Raw genomic sequence first — 19,044 nt, 5'->3', positions numbered from 1 at the left:
AAGGAAAAAAAGCACCTCGATAGCACTCTTTTTAGCCCAAACAGCTGGATTTAATCCTATGTATCCACATTTCTCATGGCTGTAGTTATAGCACAAGGTGATGAATTCCCTGCTCCCATAACTTGAAAGCAATAATTTCACTGTGGGCCTCAGATCATCTCCAAGACATACTACATATGCATATTGCATAGTGCAAATTCAGCAATTTGCTGAAGTACAGCTATCAACATGTGGTTGCAACATGTTAATAGCAGAGCCCTATATTTAAATGAAACATAAGATGCTTTGAAAGCAAGGCAGTCACTGGGCAAGATCCCAAACTACTTTGGTTACTGCCCACAAACACAAAATCAGCAAGTCTCATCGTGTGGGGCTCTGCCAGTCATTCCACCAGGTGAGCAGGTGTGATGCTGCTGGACCCGTGGGGCAGGGGGTGGTCTCAGCCCACGCTTCCTTTAAGAGTGTGAGCTGAAGGCAGCTCCGTCATTTAAAGGTATAGATATGCACTGTCCATAAAACATGCCCAGTAAGTGGAGGACAGTGCTGCTCAACTAAAGGGACAGCGGCTCTACCGGAGATAAAACTGGCTGTTCAGTGCTTAATGAGAGTTTCTCTCCAGAGCCATGCCTTCTGAATGGGTTTTCACAGGCTGACTTTAAAATCCCACCCTGGTTAGGATCGGATTCTACTATACAACAGATAAAGCAGAGTGGCTCTGATGAAGTGACCTGGGAGAAACTCCAAGAGCCTCCCCCTCCCTGATGCAGCTTCCCCTGACTCTCTTCACCTCTCTAGAGACCAAGTCCTGGGCCATCTGTTGAATGCAGGTAAGGTGTGGCTGCCACTGTTGAGTCTGCCCAACAGCAATGACTAAACAGGCCTGACCTGTGGTGAGAGCTCAATAAAGGTGTGCCAACCTGTTGAGGTGGGGCTGAAGATGGATTTGGCAGGATATGTTGAGACAAAAGGAACAGGCATTTCGGTTTGGGGACCAATGGGAAAAATACAGAAACAGGGAGAAGAATTGGCTATTTAGGGAAGAAGATGAGTTTACTGGGGAGAGAGAGTGACACAGAGCAGCAATGGTGGATAAGATCGAAGTGGCAGGTGGAACTGGGTGTGGCCCTCCTTGATTCCGGGCTTTGTTGGAAGAGTTATAAGAGTCAAGGCAAGATGGTGCGTCCAGGAGATTCCCTTCTTCTAGTGAGCTCTCTGCCCTGACAGCTCACTGCTGTTTTCGTTTTTAAACAGCATTTTATTTATCTCTGGCTCAAAGGGAGCAGAGAAGAATGAAAAAGAAGAGTTATTTTAATGAATATTTGTTGAGTATATACTATATGCCAGATATTAGTGGAAGTACTGGAGACACCATAGTGGGCAAGACAGATAACATCTGTGGTCTCATGGAGATAATATTCTAGTGGGGGAAACTGGTAACAAAGCAGCCACTACAAGGAGAACTAAAGATGGTGATGGATGGAATCAGGAGTGATTGAGTGGGCAGAAAGGAACCAATTAGAGTTGATCAAACAAGAGACAATTCCAGGCACAGAGAATAACCAGTGCAAAGACTTTAAGTGTGATGAGCTTGAAGTGTTCAAGGAGCCAAGAGAAAGCCAGGGTAGCCCTAGAAGAATGAGGAGGGAGGCAATGCAGTGGGAGATAGGGTCAAAGAGGACGATAGGGGCCAGGTCATGTAGGGCTCTGTATAAGGAAAAAGAGTTGGGGTTTAATCTATAGGCAGTTGGAATCCATTAACAGTAAACAAGGTAGTGACATAATCTGAGTTATATGTTCAAAGAGCAATCTGTCTGCAGTTTAGAGAATAGATGATAGAGGTGCAAGAGTAGGAGAGAAAGGGCACCAGTTAGGAGATTGTTTGGACGATCCAAGGCAAGAGAAAATGGGGCCACAGTCTATAGATGTAGATTCAAGAGAAGGAGATTCTTTTGGATCACGTTTTTCAAACAGATCCCACATGACTTAACACTGGGTTGGATGTGGGTGCTGAAAGGAAGAGAGAAGTCAAGGTTACCTTAACACCTAGTTTTCTGGGCTTTAGCATCTGGGTGGCTGTTGCTGCCATTTCCTAGAGTCAACAGATGGAGGAATGGCCTTGGCTGTGGGGAGAGCCCAGAGTTATATTCCACTGTGTAAGTTTGGGGACGCTTACTGAACAGCCAGGTGGAGGTGGCAGACAAGCAATGGGCAACATGAATCCACAGTCCCAGGGAGAAATCAACACCAGTCTATATGTCGGGGAGCCATCAGCACAGAGATAGTTGTTAAGCCACAGGGCTAAATGAGGTCACCTAGAGAGACTCATATAGATATAGATGGAGAAAGAAGCCCAAGACTGCTCTGAGACATCCCAAGATTTAGAGGTTGAGTGAAAGACAAGGCAAAAGAAACAGAAGTGTCACCCAGTCAGGTAGGGAAAAAGCCAGGAGAGTGAGAGGTCACAGAAGCCAAGGGAATAGAGCGCTTCAAGAAGGGATACTTCTGGGAGACCACACAACGTAAAACCCAAGAAATGCCCACCACTGGATCTGACAACATGAAGATGGTTGGTACACTTGAAAAGCAGTGTCTCAGTGTAGTGGTGGGAATCTGTTTCAGTTGTCTGTCACTAAGTAACAGATCACCAAGTACTTACAAAGAACTTGAAAAGAACAATTTATTATTTCTCATCATTCTGTGTGTTGACTGGCAGTTCCTCTCTTCCACGTAGTATCGGGTGGTGAGTTGGGATGATTACAGTCATCTGGAATCAAGCTGGAACATCCAGCATGGATGGAATTTAATGCTGGCAGTCAGCTGGGAGCTCCACTTGGGCTATGGACCAAACTGACTACATGTGGCCTCTCCACGTAGCTTAGGCTTCTCACGGCATCTCAGTTTTGAGAAGGAGTGTCGCAAGAGGGACCAGACCACGAGACACACCCAGGCAGAAACTGCAGGGATTCTGATGAGCTAGCTTCAGAAGTCACGAAGCACTGCTTCTACAATGTCCTACTAATCAAAGTAAGCCCAGAATCAAGGGGAGGGAAAATAGTCTTCACCTTCCAATAGGAGGTTAGCAAAGAAACTGTGGCCATCTTTAATCTTCCACAGGACCACAGCCTGATGGAAGTGACAGGAGAATTTGAGGCAAGGAAGGGGAGAGAGAAACCACAAATAACTCAAAATTACCTGCACTCAAGTTCACGAACTTGGCTTAAAAAGAAAAAAGAAAAAAAGGCAAGGCCTTCATTATGACCCTACTAGTAATTCTGCTAAGTTTAACTTTCCATTTTACAAACCTACCAAAACTAAGAAGTATAAAATTAGGTAGGGATAAAATATAAAACAGCAAAAGTACTAGGAGAAAATAGGGATAAAGTCATATGAAGATATAGCGGGCGACCTTCCTATAAACTCTGACAATGGGAGCCACAAAGGGAAAGACATTTTGACCAGATGAATATTTTAAATTTCTATTCATCAAAAACTAGAATTTAAGAAGTCAACCAAAAACTAGGAAGTGTATTAGGAACATCACTATTTAAATAATTCTTGCAAAGCAAGAAGAAAAACAAACACCCCAATGGAAAATGGGCAAAGGATACATATATACAAAAGAAGAAAATAAAATAGGCAATAAACAGATTAATAAAACATTTCAACTTCATTGGCAATCAGAGAATGGCATGTTTTGAAAATCTCACGGGCAGTGTCTTTTATGTGAACAGCAAAATAGGCAAGGTTCGTGGGAAAAGGCACTTCCATACACTGCCAGAGAAAGCATGGAGAGAAATTTAGCACATACGTATCAAAAATCCAGCTGCGTAAGATGTACTGTTGCTCTACAAACACAGACCATTGTTCTTCGGCATCATCCGACCTTTGCCAGACCCCCTCCACCTCTCTGGGTTTCCTGACTCCAGCACTCTTCATTGCAGGAAAACGCTCTTCGTCACTCTAAAGCCAGCTTAGATGTTAATTCTTCCAGTTAATTCTTCCACTCCGCTCCGAGACAGGAGCAATCCCACCTTGCGCCTTTCTCCAGTGTGTGTTGCTGTCACACTGTAATATGATTATCCGCCTTTCAGCTGGGTGATCTTCAGCAAGTCGCTTAAACGACGCTCAATTTCTATCTCTGGAAATGAAGGCGATAATACCTATGCTGCAGGGCTTTGGGAAGGATTAAGAGCCTCTCGATTTATTGGTACATACACAGTGAAAGATTTTATTTTTCTAATTCTTGCTACTTTTATACTCTGTCCAGCTTTCCCTTCCCTTTGGATAATAAGCTTCCTTAAATATGGTTCACTTCTGTTCTACTACTTCTCAGTCACCTTAAATATTAAACATGGCCTAGTTTCTATTTTTACAGCCTGGTCCACCTGGTTTTGAAGCCACCTCCTAAAAGTTCTCTTCCTGGGCCCCAGCCCAGGTTGTGCTCGTGCTTTCAGTAGCCTGGGGCAGGAGTTGCATGCGGTACGTACTCTGCTCTTCCTTCTTCCCTGGCTTTCTTCCTCTGTTGGGGTGGGAAGGAGGGAGAAAGAGGTTGATGTTTGTTCTCACCCAACTATTGGTGAGTGAGTGGCTGTTCTCTTCTCTTCTACATTGCTCATAACTCTTGTTCCCTTTTGTGAGCAAACCCACAGGGATCTTTCGAGGTGAAGGTGGGTGACCTTCTTTTTGGTTGTCTCTGCTTCTCAGTCTGATTCTGGAAGTGCTGGCTGTTTCTCTCTAGGGGCCAGTGTCCAAATGCAGGCTCTCTTGTACAGGCTGTTTGTAGTTCTTTGCGGAGGGGGGCTCTCTGGGGACTGCTCTCTACACAGGCCCCTGGCTGGGAGGCCCAGCTGAGGCTTGACATCTTCCTCTTCCTTCAACCCTCCCACCCCCGGGTAAGTCCATCCTACAGCCCCTGTGGGCAGAGGTTTAAGCCCCAGGCACCTTTCTGAGGTTCACTTCACCCAAGAGAGAATCCCCTATCGTTACAGTGAGAACGCAGCTCACCCACACTTCCTCTCTCCGACCCACCAACTCTCACCTACCCCTTTCTCTACAACCAACAGCATCAGCCTTAGAGTTCTAGGTTCTACACAGGTCCAGATGTTCACAGAGATTTCAGAAGTGAAATAAACTGCCCTCCCAACTTTGAGAGGAGGGTGAGGGAAAAGATGCTGGGCTTTCCCAGTATCTTCCCATTCCCAAGTCAAATGGCCTTCCATGACAAGGGGGAGAGGAAGGAGAGCTGAGAGCACACAGAATCAAGATTCCCCTCCCAGTACCTCTCTGGACTCTATGCCCCATCCCTTCACTTCTCACTGATGAAGGCCATCAGACTTGCTCTGCTCTGGCACCTGGAAGCACACGGGAAGTCCTTCACCAAGAGCTAAACTTTCTTGAAACGAGGTTTGGAGGAATCTAGCAACTTAACAGGGTGCTATCTCTACTGCAAACCCAATGTTACCTGGCAACTTCCAGTGACATGAAAATATGCTGTTTCAGACCAATCTGCTTCATTCAGAAAGAGAAAACAAGTACCGAGCGCAGTGTTAGCGTATGATCATTAACACCAGCAGTTATTGTCCTTGTCTTGACTGGGGACCCTTTCAGAAAAGAGACTATAGGTTGTTAAATTCATTTCAGTTCACTCTAACAATTATCAGTTCAAGACCTTATGTGCCCTAGACACATGGCTAGCCATGACCTCAAGGGGCTTATGCCCTAGTGTGGGAGATAACAAGGAACCAGATGATTCGGGAAAGAGTGAAGGGAGCATCACAGGCAAGTTTCCCAGCAGAACGGACCATGAGCTAGTCCTCCCAGCCTGAATAAGAGTTAGCCTGGCAAAGAGAGTTTTAAGTAGAGGAGAGAGCCCAGCCAAAGGCCTAGAGGTACAAGGCAGGCTGATGTGTTTGGGAAACTGACAGGGATTCAATCTGACTGAGAGAAGAGCACTGGGGTGAGAGGCAGAGATTGAGGGCACAAAGAAAGATGAGGCTGAAGAGGTAGATGGAACCACGGATGAGAAGTACTGTGGGCCATGTCAATGACTGTGGACTCTCTCTAGGAGTCCTAGGGAGCCATGAATGGGCTTGAAACAGGGGTAGAACTTGATATGATTTCCAGCTTGGGAAGATTATCCTGGCTGCACTCAGGAGAAAGAATTGGTTAGGAACAAGAGTAGAGTCAGGAAGATCTATTTGGAGGCTAGTGGCCTGGACTAAAGTATCATCAGAGAGACCAAGAAAAGCATGAAGACCAGAGACATGCAGAAGGCGCATTCAGCAGCCTTTGACAATTGATAGAATGTAGTGGTTGGAGGAGAAGAATATGCAAGTATGATGCCCAGGTTCTGGCTGGAGCAACTGAAGCATAGTAGTGCTACTTTCAAAGCTAGATGGTGCCAGGGGTAAAACGTGTTTGGCTCAGGGAATAACAAGGTGGTGTATTTAATATCATACATTATTTATATACCACTCACGACAACCCTGTAAGATAGATAACACTCTTCCCATCTCATAAATGGAGACACTAACAGTCCGTGAGGCGAAAAGTCATAAAGTCAGGAGGACGTAGAGCTGGGACAGAACTCCTCTTGACTGTAGGAGCCCCCAGGAACAAGGGATCCCCAACAGGCCAAACTGCCAAGATCACCTTGGGGCTGGTCGTCATTAACATCACCCTGGAAGCTCGCACTTCCCCTTTAGGGGAGCAAAGGAAGAAAATCTAAGAGACATCACCCGGAGTCATTTCTGTCCAGCTCAAATTCCCCACCAGACTGGGTTGGGGCCTGGACTTTCTTTATCTCCACCACACAATTTGCCAACCCTTCACCCACAGTTAAAACAGTCCCTGTACATAGGGAGGAAACATCAGGCAAAAGGTAGCATTTCCTCTTATGGGGGAATTGTCCCCACCTACTCCCTAGCCTCGCCTTGCACACCCATGGTTCCTTGGTCACTGTGGTCTTGGTGTCACAGCAATGTTCATCCCCCTTGCTTCTTCAGGAAAGCATGCCAAAAAGAAGTAACATGCCACCACAATTATTAAACCACTTCTCTCTGCTCAGTGCTGGGCTTAGATCAACTAATGCTCTCTGATGTCTGTAACTCCTGGAGTTCTGGAGTTTGCAGGCCTCAACCTTCTCCCTTTCTCAGCAAATGCAATGAACTACCAGATCTGTATCAAACACCTACCATATGCCAGTCATCGTGCCTGGCACAATGGAAAGCTCAAGGATAAAGAAGACTCATTATCGGCCAGGGCAGTTTTGTCTACAGAACCCAAGTTAAAGTCATAAATTCAAAAGATGGGGAAACCAAACATTTTTGAGCACCCACTATACTCCAGATACTATATTAGTGCTTTCCATGTGGCATCTCATTCAATTCTCACAACAAGCCATGAAATAGAAATTATTTTCCATATTTTATATACAGTGGGAGAAGAAACTCAGTGTAGCAAAGACTGACAAACCTTGAGGAAACTCATTTCTCTTTTACCTGTTCATACATGTAGACTACATTTCCCAAAATCCCTTGCAGGTATGGCTATGGGTATGAGTCCTGACCAAGAGGAACTCTGGTCCACAGAAACTCTGTGTGATCCTTCATTTTCCCTCATCTCTCTGTCACAGCCAGAAGAATCCTGGAAGCCACATGTTGAAGAAGACAGAGACACCTTGGGTCTGATTCCTGGAATCTCTGCATGGTTAGTGAGAAAATTCTATTGTCATAAGCCACCAATGTTCAGGGGTTTATCCACTACTGTAGCTAACATTTGTTAATGAACACAAAAGATTTCAAAGACACCAAATTACCTGCACAAAGTCAACCAACTTGTTAGTGGCAGAAAACAGATTTATTTAAATTTAGGTTTACCGAAGCCACATATTTTACCTATGGTTTGGGAGGTCTGGAGAGGTTTCCTGAAAGAGGTATAACTTCATCATGGCCATAGCAAATAAGGATGATTTAAAAAGACAGAAAGGAGGGTGGCAAAGGGTCAGAGAAAGGAGGCTATAAAGTATTCTTAAGGAATACGAATGGAGTAAAGGTTCTACAATGGAAAATTACAGGAGGGAAAATGGGAAATGTAGACTGAGCTGTAACCATCAGAATTAATTAGGCTACATTGCATTAACAAACAGAATCAAAATCTCAATGGCTTAACACAACCAGAGTTTATTTCTGGTTCACACGACATGTTCAGTGTGGATCTGCAGGCGTCTGACATGCATCACTTCTGGTCATATTTCTTTGGTCAAAGAAAGTAATATCACCACATTTAAACTCAAAGTTAGAGGAAATATAATTCTACCATACACCCAGAAAGCAAAGATCTGGAAATATTTGATAAATAGCACTAATGGCTACTAAAAAATAAGAAGGTCCTAGATATCAAAGTAGAGAAATATATGTTCCTTTGGGAAATATTTTTATTAGAGGATTAACCATGTAAGTTTTATCAGAAGCAGGAATTCTTATTTTTGCCAGATATGGAGTAGAATTATAGACAGAAAGACTGGATAGAGCTTATAGAAAGGTAGTTTGGATATGGATATGTACTGGGAATTTTAGGAATGTGTATGTATCTTTTTCCCTTCAAATTTCTTTGTTTTACAAGAATTGCACCCAGGGATGCAAGGTTTCTTCAATGTATGCAAATCAATCAATGTGATACACCATATTAACAAATTGAAGAATAAAAACCACATGATGATCTCAATAGATGCAGAAAAGGCTTTTGACAAAATTCAACACCAATTTATGATTAAAAACTCTCCAGAAAGTGGGCATAGAGGGAACCTACCTCAACAAAATAAAGGCTATATATGACAAACCCACAGCAAACATCATTCTCAATGGTGAAAAACTGAAAGCATTTCCTCTAAGATCAGGAACAAGACAAGGGTGTCCACCTTTGCCACTATTATTCAACACAGTCTTGGAAGTCCTAGCCATGGCAATCAGAGAAGAAAAAGAAATAAAAGGAATCCACATTGGAAAAGAAGAAGTAAAACTGTCACTGTTTGCAGATGACATGATACTATACATAGGAAATCCTAAAGATGCCACCAGAAAACTACTAGAACTAATCAATAGATTTAGTAAAGTTGCAGGATACAAAACTAACACACAGAAATCTTTTGCATTCCTATACACAAATAATGAAAGATCAGAAAGCGAAATTAAGAAAACAATCACATTTACCATTGCAACAAAAAGAATAAAATACCTAGAAATAAACCTACCTAAGGTGGCAAAAGACCCGTACACAGAAAACTATAAAACACTGATGAAAGAAATCAAAGATGACACAAACAGATGGAGAGATATACCACGTTCTTGGATTCGAAGAATCAATATTATGAAAATGACTATACTACCCAAAGCAATCTACAGGTTCAGTGCAATCCCTATCAAATTACCAATGGCATTTATCACAGAACTAGAACAGAAAATTTTACAATTTGTATAGAAACACAAAAGACCCCGAATAGCCAAAGCCATCTTGAAAAATAAAAGCAGAGCTGGAAGAATCAGGCTCCCTGACTTCAGACTATACTACAAAGCTACAGTAATCATGACAGTATGGTACTGGCACAAAAACAGAAATATAGACCAATGGAACAGGATAGAAAGCCCAGAGATAAACCCACACACCTATGGTCACCTAATCTATGACAAAGGAGGCAAGAATATACAATGGAGAAAAGACAGCCTCTTCAATAAGTGGTGCTGGGAAAACTGGACAGCAACAATGTAAAAGAATGAAATTAGAATTCCCTAACACCATACACAAAAATAAACTCAAAGTGGATTAAAGACCTGAATGTAAGGCCAGATACTATAAAATTCTTAGAGGAAAACATAGGCAGAACACTCTCTTGACATAAATCGCAGCAAGATCTTCTTTGACCCACCTCCCAGAGAAATGAAAATAAAAACAAAAGTAAAAAAATGGGACCTAATGAAACTTCAAAGCTTTTGCACAGCAAAGGAAACCATAAATAAGATGAAAAGACAACCCTCAGAATGGGAGGAAATATTTGCAAATGAAGCAACTGGCCAAGGATTAATATCCAAAATTTACAAGCAGCTCATGCAGCTCAATATCAAAAAACAAACAACCCAATCCAAAAATGGGCAGAAGACCTAAATAGACATTTCTCCAAAGAAGACATACAGATGGCCAACAAACACATGAAAAGATGCTCAACATCACTAATCATTAGAGAAATGCAAATCAAAACTACAATGAGGTATCACCTCACACCGGTCAGAATGACCATCACCAAAAATATCTACAAACAAATGCTGGAGAGGATGTGGAGCAAAGGCAACCCTCTTGCACTGTTGGTGGGAAAGAAAACTGATATAGCCACTATTGAGAACAGTATGGAGGTTCCTTAAAAAACTAAAAATAGAACAACCATATCACCCAGCATTCCCACTACTGGGCATATACCCAGAGAAAACCATAATTCAAAAAGACACATGCACCTCAATGTTCACTGCAGCACTATTTACAATAGCCAGGACATGGAAGCAACCTAAATGTCCATCAACAGAGGAATGGATAAAGAAAATGTGGTACATATATACAATGGAACACTACTCAGCCATAAAAAGGAACGAAATTGGGTCATTTGTAGAGATGTGGATGGACTTAGAGACAGAGTGAAGTAGGTCAGAAAGAGAAAAGTAGATATCATATATTAACACATATATGTGGAATCTAGAAAAATGGTATAGATGATCTTATTTGCAAAGTAGAAATAGAGACACAGCCATAGAGAACAAATGTATGGATACGAAGGGGGAAACGGGGTGGGTGGGATGAATTGGGAGATTGTGACTGACATATATACACTATTGATACTATGTATAAAATAGATAAATAATGAGAACCCACTGTATAGCACAGGGAACACTACTCAATGCTCTGTGGTGACCTAAATGGGAAGGAAATCCAAAAAAGAGGGGATATATGTATATGTATAGCTGATTCACTTTGCTGTACAGCAGAAACTAACACAACATTGTAAAGCAACTATACTCCAATAAAAATTAATTTTAAAAAAGCTATAAAAAAAGAATTGCATGATATTTAAGTCTTTGGTTCTGGACTCAGACAAATCCAGACTCTGCCCCCTACCAAGTAGGTCATACTGAAGAAGTTACCTGGCCTATCTTAGGCTTTCTCACCTGTAAGATGAGAATGATAGTAACTGCTATCTTATAAACTTGTTTGAGATTAAATATGATTTAATACATGTAAAATCCCTTAGTAAATTCTTTTAAAAAATATTAGCCACTGCTAAACACTCAAGAATTCACAAAGGTATACACATTCTTCGTAATAGTAGAAAATTTGAAATTCTCTTTTGTTCCATCAATGTAAAGATTATCACGTGTGTGCAGAGAGACAGAGAAGAAAAAAGAATATGAAATTGTTATTTTTTAATAAGACAGAATCATATATATTGATCTGGAAAGATATACATAATATATTGTGGAAGTGGGAAAAGCAAGTTGCAGAACACAATGCATAGCTTGGTTTCAAGTGTGTGTGTATATATACAAGTCACGATAAGTATATTAAGTCGTGGTAAGTCCTATAAAATATTTTAAAGATTATGTCATAGAGAGTGATTGGTTGGGGATGGGATGCTATTTTAAATTGGGTGATCAGAAAGAACCTCGCAGAGCAGAGCTGTGAATGACAAAAAATTATGTATAAAAAAGAAATCACAACCCAGCACCCAGATATTGGTATGTAATACTATTCTCCAATAAAAAAACAAAAAACAGGGCTCCTTGCAGAAATGGCTGATTCTCCAATGGCAGAAAATAGAGAGGATGAGCCTACAGCACCTTGTAGTGCCAGAAAGTAAGAAAATGCTCAAGAAACAAAAGAATGGAGGCATGCCCCAGGGACACAGGAGCTGACTAAAAGAGCTCCTAAGGACCAAAGTTGGAACAATTTAGCAATGAAATAAGTAAGGTAGTATTGGATTCACCCCAAAGTATAAACTAATATTTATAAGTCCATACTGATAGAAATAAATGAGTAAATAAACAAATGCAGGAGGATAGACAAATCTCCGATGATAAGAAATTCCAAGTAATTTATGTAGATATTCTGCCCTCAAGGAAGTGAAGGATAACTCCATAACTCTTTGAGTTTGGGCTGAGCAAAGCGACTTCCTTCCTGAGAGCAGAGTATGGAAAAGCGGGGGGTGGGGGGGAACGGTTAACTTTATAGGAGAGAAATCTGACAAGTATTATCTCAGCCAAGAGATCAAGCTTAGCATCATCAGTGATAAGTCACGTCGATAGCAGGTATCCTTGACATGATATGATGAGAAGGGCACTTCACCTCTGTGGTCTTCCTCGCTAAACCTATAACCCCAGTCTAATTATAGAAAAACATCAGACAAACCCCAGTTGAAGGACAAACTATTAAAAAAAACCTGCCCTCAAAATTATTTAGATCATCAAAACCAAGGAAAGTCAGAAACTGTCACAGTCCTGAGGAGTCTTAAAAAAACAAAACCAAAAAAACCCCCCAAAAACCACTAAATGTAACATGGTATCCTGAATGGGATCCTTGAACAACAAGGAAAAGTCCTCGGGGGAAAACTGAGGAATTTAAATACATTACAGACTTTACTTAATATTGTTTCAATACTGCTTCATCAGTTGCGACAAATGTACCATACTAATGTAAGACATTACCAGGGAAACTGTACTATCTTTGCAACTTTTCTATAAATCTTAAATGACTCTAAAATAAATACTTTATTTTTTATTGAATTGATGCCTATGAACAGAAGAAAACTGTGGTATATTCACGCAATGGAATACTATTCAACAATTAAAAGGAAAAGATTAGTAATAGATGTTATAACACAGTTGTATCTTAAGGATATTGTACTAAGTAAAAGAAGCCAAACACAAAAAAAGTACATGCTGTATGATTCCATTTACAGGGCATTCTAGTATAGGCAAAAATAACCTTTGGCAATAGATGTGAAAACAGTGGTTATTTGGGGATTACCAATAAGGCGAGAATTGACTAGGAAGAAACATGAGGAAATTTTCTGGGTTGATGGAAATGTTTGGTGTCTTGATGCGTGTTCATCAAAATTGCTTGAATGGTATTCTTAAGATCTGAATTTAAAATATATATTAAATATGGGACTTTCCTGGTGGCACAGTGGTTGAGAATCCGCCTCCTAATGCAGGGGACACAGATTTGATCCCTGGTCCAGGAAGATCCCACGTGCCGCGCAGCAACTAAGCCTGTGTGCCACAACTACTGAGCCTGCACTCTAGAGCCCGCGAGCCACAACTACTGAGCCCGCATGTTGCAATTACTGAAGCCCGTGTGCCTAGAGCCCGTGCTCTGCAACAAGAGAAGCCACCACAATGAGAAGCCCACGCACCACAACAAAGAGTAGCCCCCGCTCGCCGTAACTAGAGAAAGCCCACACCAAGCAACAAAGACCCAACGCAGCCTAAATAAATAAATAAAAATAAAATTAAATTATAAATGTAAAATACATATTAAATATACGTATTATAAATACATCTAAAATATATAAAAATGATTTAAAATGTAAAGTATATAAAATCAATTTTAAATATACATTAAGTTGTGAAAGGAAATAAGAAAGAAAGTGAGGGAGGGAGAGAGGAAAAAGATGTTTTAGAAGCCTAGGACATTTGCATTACAAGAAAAATTAAAATCGTGTTTAATTAATTCACTTAGAGAAAAGCATTTGTTTTTAACCTTCCAGACACAAACACAACAAAAATGGGATCATACTGCTCATATTAGTTTGTAGTCATTTTCTAAATTAACAATATAGTTTGTAATGTGTCCTTCAATAACACGGCACCTACTGGAATACAACGACATTGTACAGCACAATTATATTGTATAACCTTGTAGAGACACGTGGCAAAACCTGCTAGCTCTCTCACTAGGGATTTTTCCAAGGGGCACTTAGGCAGGAATAGTCTTAAAGAAACTGATGACTAGATCATCTCTGTCCATTTGGATACTTTCCTAAAACTGACCCGCCTGAGAATACATCTTTGGGCTTATCTTCTGGGTTCCCACTTTCCCTTTCAAAGTCACTTTTTTCTCTCTGTACAATAGAAAGACACAATTTTCATCCAACCTGAATATGATGATGAAGATGGTGGTGGTGATGATGATGATACAGGTTGTCAAAAGGGATAATTCAAAATGTAGGTGTCAACTTTGAAAAAGCAAGCTAAGAACTAGATAACAAATTCCTTCACAAGTCAGATGGTTTCCAATTCTTGTTTTCAACAAAACTGATGGAGTGAGTTGTCAACTGAGAGATGATTAAAAATAATATTTGATGGTAGACTACTGTGTGATTTTTCACATTCCCTCAAAAAGAGTTCAAGGAATTGAGAGACATTGCTATAAAATAATTCCTTCCATTTCCATTTATTTATTTATGGAACAAGGTTTTTCGGTGCTTGAATCTAGGAAAATAAAATCAGAAATATAATTGATGGTTATGCCTATACTTCCTATCACTAGTAACCATACACAGACACATAAATTAGTTTTTTAAAGCCTCATCCCTCTCTTTAAGAGATAACTTTTTGTTTCACATTTGCCAAAATATATGCTATGCTTACATTATTTTAATCAATTGTATAGTATCAATAATTATAATGATAATCTGAAGAAAACATTTAATACTTTAGAGTCCCGTAGCCACTTTAAATTAAAATTTCCACTTCTATAAATATTATTGTGGCTGAGAGGTATGATAAAGTGATCAATAAAAAAAAACTGTTCAAGCAGGAAATATATATTAGAAAAAAATCTGTAGAGGAAGCAGAATGAGAAAAGGAATGATAGAAAATTTCCAGCTGTTTAAAACCATGTTTATTTATTTTTTAGATGGAGGATGGTGGTTATTGTATTGCAATGGTATTTATATTCCATTGGATGTATCTTAAAAGGTGACACGTTATAAAGCAGAAACTAACACAACATTGTAAAGCAATTATACTCCAATAAAGATGTTTAAAAAACAAAGGTGACACAAGAGTTTTATTTTTTATGTCAACATTTACAATAGGCCAGAAATTTTATCCTTCATATTCATATATGCCTGTGATAAAAAATAAAAAGTTTCAGAGACAATCTAAATGTGTACAAGGTAGTCTATAATTTTTCAAAATTCTTTTAAAGGATATGTGAGCAAAAATGTTTGAAGACCTTAGGCCTACCCAATACACATTCATTCTTTCTTCCTTTTGTTCCTTATACCAGAACTGCTGGCAATGTGCCCAGCTAAAAATCTAAGTCTCTTTGCAGATAAATACAGACAGGTGACTAAATGCCGGCTAATGACATGCTCACTTTTGCCATTTCTGCCTTCCACATGAGGTGTGAATACAATGGCAGGAGCTCCAGCAACCACTTTTGGCCATGCACTAAGAACAGCAGTACTGAAAGACAGAAGGAAATTGGGTTCTAGATGACTTTGTCACTCCTCCCTACCAACCACAAACTCCCTACCTCCAGGTTTCTTTTAGGAGAGAAAAATAAATCCATACATCTCTAAGTCACTATTATTTGGGGGTTTCTGTTATACAAAGCCAAATATAATCCTGCCTGGTAGAGTGGCTATAGCATGTTTCATATAATCAATCAATCATCAAACATTCAGGTTTTTTCAGATTATGCTATTTATTATAAACCATACTGTGATCCTTATAAGGTGTACCTTCGGATACATGCATAGTCATTTTTCTAGGAGACAGTCTAAAAAGTAAATTCTGGGTCAAGAATGTCTTGATACATAGTCAATTTTTTTTCTTTACAAAGGTTAATTTACACTCACATCAATAGTATGCGAGGGACTTCACTAGTGGCGCAGTGGTTAGGAACCCGCCTGCCAATGCAAGGGACGAGGGTTCGAATCCTGGTCCGGGAAGATCCCACATGCCACGGAGCAGCTAAGCCTGTGAGCCACTACTGAGTCTGTGTGACACAACTACTGAGGCCCAAGCACCTAGAGCCCGTGCTCCGCAACAGGAGAAGCCACCACAATGAGAAGCCCGCGCACTGCAAAGAAGGGGAGCCCCCGCTCGCCGCAACTAGAGAAAGCCCACACACAGCAATGAAGACCCAGTGCAGCCAAAAATAAATACATAAATTTATTTTAAAAAATAGTATATGAGACTACAAGAACTCCACATACCTTCATCATCATTGGGTAGTCTTTTCTCTTAAATACTGCAATTTGATAGAAAGGAAAAAGGTTTATTTGTACTGTTTGTTAACTAATAAAGTTAAGCTCTTCTCCTGTGACATTTCCTAATGGCATTGTTTTTTATTATTATTTTTAAAAATTAAGAAAAAGAGCTAAAAGTATTTTTGCTCCAGATTAAGATAAGGTTGGAGAACTAGAGGCAAGCCTACCTCTGGGGTATCTGTAGAAATAAAGCTCCATGGCAACAAGGAAGTTGTCTGTCTTATACCGTGTTCTGTGTCTGGCACATAGTAGGCACTCATTAAGTAATTGCTGGATGTATGAAAGCCACAATCTTACTATGTGACTTCCAACAGTTAATTCCCTGCTCTGGGCCTCATTTTCCTGATTAATAAACTAACAGGATTGAATGAGTCTCTGTCATGGTCTTTTCCAAGTCAAACAACTTTTTATTCGAAGAGAGTCAGATCCAAGCAATGCCTATAGAGTATCAAGTGGGAAATACTCCCTTCCTTTGGGGCTATTTCTATTCGTCAGAAAGACCAGAGGCACAAGGGGATAAAATAAATAGAAAAGGACAATTTAACATTCTTTTTTGTTCTTCTTCTTCCACATTACTAGAAAACAAAAGCATTACAAAGGCAGTGGGAAACACCAGGAATATCTCTCTTCTCCTAAAATCATCCTCTCAGGACTGGGAGTAGACCCTAACTCTAGTCTAATGTCTATATCCTCTCATTCTGTTTGAGCCCAGACTTTGAAGTCAGAGAGGCCTGGGTTTGACTGAGCAAGTATGGGTAAATGAGAGATAATGATATCAGTACTGCAGGTATCAATTGAGATTAGGTATATACCCTGTACATAGAAGGGGCTCAATCAGTGGTAATTCCCGTGGTGGTACCCAGTCCCAAGTACCAAGTAGCCAAGCAGTGGTGGCAGTGGTTTTTTCCTAGAAAAGCCCTCACGGTGTACTTGGTCATGGTTTTGGCTACATTCATTTTGGATTCTTGCTCTCTGGCCCTCCTGGAGAGTCTGAGAGTTTCCTAAAACCCTTTCAAAAATTCCTTTGCTACTTAAATGAGCCAGAGTGGATTCTTCTGTCTGCAGCGCAGAACCAGGACTGTAGTAGCTTCTGTCAGCCACCACGTTTTATAAATCATTTAGTCTAAATCCCAAAAGAAGAGTTTTATTGGAAAGAAGCTTTAGTCTACCCATGCAGCTCAGCAACTATCCTTGACTTTATCGAATATGGATTCAAATTCTGCCCTAGTCAACTTGTGTGTAAACTGTCTTCTCAGCTCAACAGAAGCCCCTTAGAAACAGAGGCAGCCTGTTGAAGCCCAGTGGAAAATGACCAGAGGAATGAGTGGGGATGAGGAGATAAGGTCCTGAGTCCAGCACTGGAAACCCATGTAGCCCAAGGCACATCCTTTCCATACTGTGGGCCTTGGTTCCCCAGTCCGTGAAATGGGAAGACAGCATCTAGCCCAGGAAACTGATAAGAGGTCAAAAGGACAAATAGATATGAAGACCCCTTGTCAACTGAAGACCTAAGGGACACTTTAAATAGTGTCTTTTTCCATCTACCTCCCATGAAAGGCAGGGACTGGGTCAGACTTTCCTCTTTCTGGACCCTTAGCTTGGTGATCAGGTCTCTCAGACCAGGGGCAGGGCCAAAACATGAGTCACATCGCCCCCTGGTGGATTTAAAGGGAAAGGGTATGGCTTTCAAATGGGTGACAAAGCTACAAAAACAGAACTCACAGAATCCTAGAATTCCAGAAGTGAAAGGGCTCTTCGAGACCATTTAATCTAACATCCTCATTTAAATATGGGACACTAATAAAGGGCCAAGAGGAAAAGTGACTTTCCTGAGGTCATACCAAGAACAAAGGTCAGAGCCAGGGCCAGATCCCAGACCCTAATGACCATCCAGAGCAGAGGTCATCCTCTCTGACATGAAACACAGAAACCCTCAGTGGTCAGTGTCCACATGACCTTGAACCCTCGGCACAGCTCAGCTATGCTGTCAGCAAGTAGTGCTTTAGCTGAACTCTGACCAAGATTGGGTAATTTCCCCACCCAGTTATGCTGTCAAAAAGTTTTACTTCTTTTTAAAACCTACCGTGTCAATGTTTTGATTTCAATACAAACAAACCAAGCTCTAACTATGGCAACTTCTTAGAAACTTAGAAAATATTCTCAAGCATGACTGGATAATTCTAAGAGAAAAGAACAGCAGAATGTTTGACTTCTCCATGAACTAGAGAAACCCTTTTTTTCAGACACCAATCTCTCCCACAGGTGATTGTCTATGAAGATAGAAGAGTCCAGAGGAATTGAATGCAAATCACCTTCACATCAATGCAACTGCCAACCTGAGTTTGACTTATGTAAGACGCCACATTCTAATGGTGCCCAATTAGTCATCATAATAAATGCTAAAAGAAGTGGGTCGTGTTGGGTCTTTGCAATGGAGTGAAAATTTCCCATTCAAGACAATTCTTAGAAGTCTTATTTTTAGCCTCTAAATCCCTTTGGAATCTGAACCGGCCACAGGGAAGACTTCATTCAAGGTAGGGCTCAAATAAGCCACCTGAGTTCTGTCCCCAGAGACAGCAGGTGGGACTTTGAGTGAGTTACCCTCCCCCCAGCTCTCTCATGGGTAGCAGGGGGCCATCCAGTAGGTCCTGCCAGCCTTGCAGGGTTACTGAGAGGATCTAGTGGACTTCATCCCAGATCACACATTTTAATCCCCCACTCAGGAA

The 19,044-nt window shown here is 40.8% G+C and overlaps 1 long non-coding RNA gene across 3 annotated transcripts; it reads left to right on the top strand.

The window, feature by feature from the left end:
• Positions 1 to 402: 402 nt before the first annotated feature.
• LOC117201085 (uncharacterized) lies at positions 403 to 18,715 on the top strand. 3 transcript variants are annotated; one of them, XR_004483036.2, is made up of 3 exons: positions 403 to 827; positions 7,634 to 7,707; positions 18,581 to 18,715. It is a non-coding gene; the product is annotated as an uncharacterized LOC117201085 (long non-coding RNA). The 3 variants fall into 3 exon arrangements; XR_004483037.2 differs by lacking the exon at positions 18,581 to 18,715 and adding an exon at positions 14,956 to 15,682 and having other exon boundaries at positions 405 to 827; XR_007477934.1 differs by lacking the exon at positions 18,581 to 18,715 and adding an exon at positions 8,623 to 10,824 and having other exon boundaries at positions 405 to 827.
• The last annotated feature ends 329 nt before the right edge of the window (positions 18,716 to 19,044 follow it).

Source organism: Orcinus orca, chromosome 6 (assembly GCF_937001465.1).
Source record: "Orcinus orca chromosome 6, mOrcOrc1.1, whole genome shotgun sequence".
Lineage (NCBI taxonomy): Eukaryota > Metazoa > Chordata > Mammalia > Artiodactyla > Delphinidae > Orcinus > Orcinus orca.
Note: the sequence above shows the minus strand (reverse complement) of the source record. Positions and strands in the feature narration are given on the sequence as shown.